This window comes from Salmo trutta, unplaced genomic scaffold (genome assembly GCF_901001165.1).
Source record: "Salmo trutta unplaced genomic scaffold, fSalTru1.1, whole genome shotgun sequence".
Classification (NCBI taxonomy): Eukaryota; Metazoa; Chordata; class Actinopteri; order Salmoniformes; family Salmonidae; genus Salmo; species Salmo trutta.
This window is the reverse complement of record NW_021822674.1, coordinates 516,235-523,039: the sequence shown is the minus strand read 5'-3', so window position 1 is coordinate 523,039 and position 6,805 is coordinate 516,235.

The following is a 6,805-nucleotide window of genomic DNA, read 5'->3' as shown; positions in this document are numbered from 1 at the left end:
TACTACGGGCCCAAGTCAATGGGGGCCGGCATGGCTGATTTATGGAAGTTATAAGATTCGGTGGGGACGTGTCCGTATTACAGGCACCTGGTTTTATTTTGGGTTACCAGGGGTGAAATTTTATAACGGTTTTAAATACTTATCGAGGGTATAGAGACCTCCATACCCACCCTGAGAGCACCCTACTACGGGCCCAAGTCAATGGGGGCCGGCATGGCTGATTTATGGAAGTTTTAAAAAAGTCTCAGAAATTTGGCTAAGTCCAAAACTGCTCAGGAAATCGGCTATGTTTTTCTTCTCAGAAATTGCACTATGTTTTATTTTTGGGTTACCAGGTGTGACATTTTTAAAGGGTATACAGACCTACATGCCCACTCTGAGACCACCATAGGGGGGTTAGGGAGACCCCATAGGGGGGCCCCACACCCCCCACCAAGGTCACCTGGTAACCCAATATAATTCAATGATAGAGTCATACTTCTCTCTCATTGCACTAAGTCCAGCATGTGTACCTGGGGATTGGACTGGTTACCAAGGGAGCTCCATATCTCCATTCCTCTGGGCTTACTCTCTCTACCCTGCCTGCCCACCTACCTGCCCTCTATCTCGGCCTGTCTCTTCAGCTCAGTGCACCTGGTACCCCATAACACCCTGGTATTTCAGACCCTCAGGCCTCCATACATTCTCAACCATGACCAAATGACACACAAAGACATGGGTGAATTTCAAATAAATGTTCTTTATTTATCAGTGAATCATGGGTTGATTTGTCCCTCAATTAGTGACCGCGCTCGGCTGGCATTACGAGGCAAATTATGGTACCGGTAGTACCGTGCCTGCGTTTCCAGAGAATGACACATATGGTCAGCCACAGTTCCCCGGTCTGTAACCGAGCCTTGATTAAAGTTCAATGTAGCAACGCTTCGTCGAATTGTACCGAAGGTGACTTTACTTCCAATGCCAAACTCTGCAAATATCTGGCCCACATACTCACAGAGATTGCCGTACGGTTGACCGCAGGACGTGAAAAAGAAGAGTTCTGTATCTGAGGTGATTCCACTCAGATTAGGCCTGATCTGATGGAATCGTTTAAGCCAAGTGTATTCCTGCTCAGATAGAACAACTCTGCACTCACCGAAGCTATAGTTCGTTTTGTGGCTTGAAATGCACATCTGATAACCCCCACTTTCCGGGGTTACTTCATTAAATTCCCTCTCACTGAAGATGGTGACTGGGGATCGTCGAGTGCCATTAAAGATGGCCAACCGGCTGGACATGAGAGCCGCAAACCTACGTCTGTCAGCGCAGGTGGCTCGGTCCTCCAGCCTACTGAGCACCGAAGGAATAGCTTGATTACTTAGCTCAACAAACCGGCTTAACTCTGCAGCGCTGAGCACCTCGTCCCTGCAGCGGTTGCGGAATTTTGCCCTGTGTGTTGCCTGGCTCTGCCGCGAATCCCTGTCCATCTTTGCCAAGCAGAGTAACACCTTTCGAATTCCACTGGCTTTAGCCTGCAGACCTTTTGGCCGGAACTGAATAAGATAATTCAGGAAACTTCGAACATCGGCTCGATACATTTTTAACGTGGATGGTGCCAAACAACGGTCTTCACATTGACCATACCACTCAGACACACGTCTGTAGTTATCCAGAGAACACAGTCCTTCATCGGCCTTGCCCTCTGACATATAGCGGAGGAATTGTCGTACTCGGGCTAGACTGGTGCGACTATTGTCAATCCGTTTAACTGAAGGGTTTTTACCCATAGCAAAGTGTTCATATTCAGTCAAAATTACATTCCTCCAACCTTCAATTCTGGACGACACACCGCCGCCTTCATCACTCTCGCTCTCCGTGGAAGTCACCATGACGCAGCCTTGCTCCCTCGGTTCCGAGCATGGTTCACCACCGATCTGACTGGTTGACTGCACCGGCGCAGTCGCCGCCGCCTGCTCACTCTCGTCCCGCAGCTGCTGATCCACCACCGCGGACTGCTCACCCTCGTCTACCAGCTGCAGCTCCACGGACAACTCACTTTCAACACACTGCAAATATCCAGGGTTCTCCCAGGGCTCCAGCCGCGGTGCAACACCGTTGTTAGGCTGCCATGATTCGGGCTGCTGTCTCTCAGTTGAACGCCGGCTAGATTGCATAGCACGCTTCCATTCTATAGTAGCAGGCTTAAGTGCATGGACAGACTTGAAATGTCGGTCTATCCGCACGATATTCCGCTTGGAACAAAGCCCACAATCACGGCTTAGTCTGCCGTTCATAGCTTCTCTCTCCTGCCTTCCTGCGTGCGTGTATGTCTCTTTGTTTGCTCCGCCAAACAACAACCTAACCCTAACCCTAACCCTAACCCTAACCCTAACCCTAACCCTAACCCTAACCCTAACCCTAACCCTAACCCTAACCCTAACCCTAACCCTAACCCTAACCCTAACCCTAACCCTAACCCTAACCCTAACCCTAACCCTACCCTAACCTAACCCTAACCCTAACCCTAACCCTAACCCTAACCCTAACCCTAACCCTAACCCTAACCCTAACCCTAACCCTAACCCTAACCCTAACCCTAACCCTAACCCTAACCCTAACCCTAACCCTAACCCTAACCCTAACCCTAACCCTAACCCTAACCCTAACCCTAACCCTAACCCTAACCCTAACCCTAACCCTACCCTAACCCTAACCCTAACCCTAACCTAACCCTAACCCTAACCCTAACCCTAACCTTAACCCTAACCTAACCCTAACCCTAACCCCTAACCCCTAACCCCTAACCCCTAACCCTAACCCTAACCCCTAACCCCTAACCCTAACCCTAACCTAACCCTAACCCTAACCCTAACCCTAACCCTAACCCTAACCCTAACCCTAACCTAACCTAACCCTAACCCTAACCCTAACCCTAACCCTAACCCTAACCCTTAACCCTAACCCTAACCCTAACCCTAACCCTAAACCCTAACCCTAACCCTAACCCTAACCCTAACCCTAAACCCTAAACCCTAACCCTAACCCTAACCCTAACCCATGGGACAGCAATGGGCAAAAAGTTCGCTCCAGCATACGCAAACATATACATGGCGGACTGGGAGACTACAGCTTTGGAAAAATGCCCACTGCTTCCCTTGGTCTACAAACGCTACCTGGATGATATCTTCGGGGTGTGGCAACATAATCTACAGGACTTCACCACATTCATAGACATCTTGAACAATCATCATCCCACCATTACAGTTTAATATATCTGACACCTACATAGAATACATTTTTTAGACACCACCGTTTTCTTTCCAGACACTGAAGCAACCATAGTTTACCTACACACTAAAGTTTATTTCAAAGAAACAGACACGCATGCATTACTCCACCGATCCAGTTTCCACCCCAAACATACCTTTAGGGGGATTGTCAAATCACAACTCATCCGGTTCTACAGATTATGCACTCAACAGACTGATTTCAATACAGCTACACACATACTATTTGAGGCATTGAGGAGGAGGGGGTACTCCAAGCGGTCACTGAGATACATCAAAGCGGACACAATAGCAAGCGTCATCCAAAATCAATTGCCTCTTCCTCCTAACCTTAACCCAGGGGGCACTGTTCCTGACACTAACCCTAACTCCAACCCTAACTCCAACCCTAACCATAACCCTAACCATAACCCTAACCATAACCCTAACCCTAACCACAACCCTAACCCTAACCACAACCCTAACCCTAACCATAACCCTAACCCTAACCATAACCCTAACCCTAACCATAACCCTAACCCTAACCACAACCCTAACCCTAACCCCCAGACTTCCCCTAGAAACCCCATTCCCACATTGGGGACGGGGCCGGAACCCAAGAGGCTACCAATCATCAGCACCTATTCACACATAAACCAACGTATACATTCAAGACTGAAAAGTGCATTTTCTAACACACAACAGGCCTTCCCCCCACTACAACCATTCCAACCAATCTCAGCATACAGGAGGAATCCTAATCTGAAGGATCTCCTAGTCAATGCAACATTTTCAAACAGGCCCTCTCCCCCAGTACCCACTGAAAGCACCTACTACAGACAACTGACAAACATACACAACCCATACGCACACACCGGTAGCCAAATCACACAACTGATGAACATAAATAGCACCAACATAGTCTATGCAATCACCTGTGCATTATGCAAAAAAATCTATGTGGGGGAAACTGGATCGACAATTCTAACACGTCTCAAACAACATCTATATACAATCACCAATAATAAACTGTCCACACATTTAGTTACACACTTCCAAACACACCATATTATACACCTCAATATCACTGGGCTAGAAACAGTCTCTACCTGGACCATAGCCCAGAGAAAGGCCGCTGAATCCAAGTGGATAGCCAACCTTAGATCTCTGGCTCCACTTGGATTAAATGGCAAACTATGAGTAGGGAAACCATTCATACATCTCACATATTCACAAACACAACCCTCCCAATAAACACCAGACTGGTGGCAATAACAGAGATCACAATAGGCCAGTGCAACACAGGGTTAAAAAAAACCACCAAAAAACAGAATTTATCATAACCCTAACCCTAACCCTAACCTAACCCTAACCCTAACCCTAACCCTAACCTAACCCTAACCCTAACCCTAACCCTAACCCCTAACCCTAACCCTAACCCTAACCCTAACCCTAACCCTAACCCCTAACCCCTAACCCTAACCCTAACCCTAACCCCTAACCCTAACCTAACCATAACCCTAACCCTAACCCTAACCCTAACCTAACCCTAACCCTAACCCTAACCCTAACCCCAACCCCAACCCCAACCCCAACCCCAACCCTAACCCTAACCCTAACCTAACCCTAACCCTAACCCTAACCCTAACCCCTAACCCTAACCCTAACCCTAACCCCTAACCCTAACCCTAACCCTAACCCTAAACCCTAAACCCTAACCCTAACCCTAACCCTAACCCTAACCTAACCCTAACCCTAACCCTAACCCTAACCCAACCCCAACCCCAACCCCAACCTAACCTAACCCTAACCCTAACCCTAACCCTAACCCTAACCCCAACCCCAACCCCAACCCCAACCCCAACCCTAACCCCTAACCCTAACCCTAACCCTAACCCTAACCTAACCCCCAAAACCCTGCTGAGGTGGTGATTATGGAGAGAGGAGTAAAGGTGGAAAAAGTTGTCATGATGGGAGAAAACAAAGGGAAAACCAACAGTTTCCTGTCTGAACCTTCCCCAATACTAACCTCTCCACACACCAGATACCTCTTACCCACCCCACTTAGTCTGTCTCCAAAAAATAGGGTTCTTTCAGAGCCCACTGTGAGACTCTCCCCTTTGCCTCTCCCCAGACACTCTACCCCAACATACCCAGCCATCTCCCCATTATTGTACCAGCCAACTAAACATGACATGACAAACAGAAAAATGTATGATTGGAAAATAAAATCTCTCAAACCGATTGCCATCATTGGAGATTCAAACTTGAATAGAATACCCTACCATCCGTACAAACACATCCAAATTGACAGTTATCCTGGAGCACAGTTCCACCACATTACTAAATCCTAACACCAAGGTGGTTGTGCTGTCTCTGGGCCTGAACAACAAAGATCAAACACAGAAACAAACACCCATAGGACAACTACAATCACTTCACAGTAAAGCAACAGCGATGTATCCCAATGCAACCATTTACTTCCCCATCATTAACTACTCTCCCCCCTGTCAGAGAAACAACAAACCATGTTGAAATATATTAATTCACACATTGCCACACACTACAACCCCCTATTAGAAATCCACCATTTAGATTTCCACACAGAGAAAGATAACATACACTGGACACCAGATACAGGGGCAAAAATACTCCAACATTGGATGGAACAGCTAAAATAGTGGGGGAGGGTATGCCTATATCACAGCCCCTCCACCAACACACAAACAAAAACATTAAGGGCAATAACCTGTTGTTGTTGCTGCCTTGAAGAAACATAATCTTCCGACTGAAGCCATCAATCACTCTGTGAATCACAATTCACCACCTTTGAAAAATACATTAAAAAAAGTGATTACACCCGATGGTGATGTCCACCTCTACCATTGCCCCCCCCCCCCTCCATTGTTCCTCACACCATATTTTTAATCTTATAAACCAAATAACAATCTCAAGGGAAAATTCACCCAAATTACAAAATTACACATTGGTTTCATTACCCTGAGCAGTATATGGAAAAGGTATTACTGAAATTCATGCTTTGGTTGACTTCCCCTGGCATATTTTCCACATGCTATCATTCAACAAATCCCATGGGACCACAATTAGCATTACTGGCGCATCACCTTGAAATCATCCCAAAGTAACTACAATTAAATGTGAAGTTTAAACAAGTAAATTACAGATGATTTGAACATGATGCATGAAAAATGCTAATATGTCTCATGACTTGAATGGGGGTTGTGACACATGCTAAAACATTAGCATATGTAAACATTGAATGGGGGTTGTGACACATGCTAAAACATTAGCATATGTAAACATTGACAGGGAAAATAAAGTAAATCATGGGTTGCCACAATGACAGAGGAGCGGGAACTGAATATGGTCGTCTAGGAATGGTGTGTATCTCCAGTCCACCCAGCACAGTACCGTTAGGATCTACAGCTCTCAGGGCCTCCTGGATCCTGTGTTGTTGTACTCTTTATGACAGCAAATTAACATTACTTTACTACGTGGAAATAACCTAAAATAACTTACAAATAAAAAATTAAACGCAT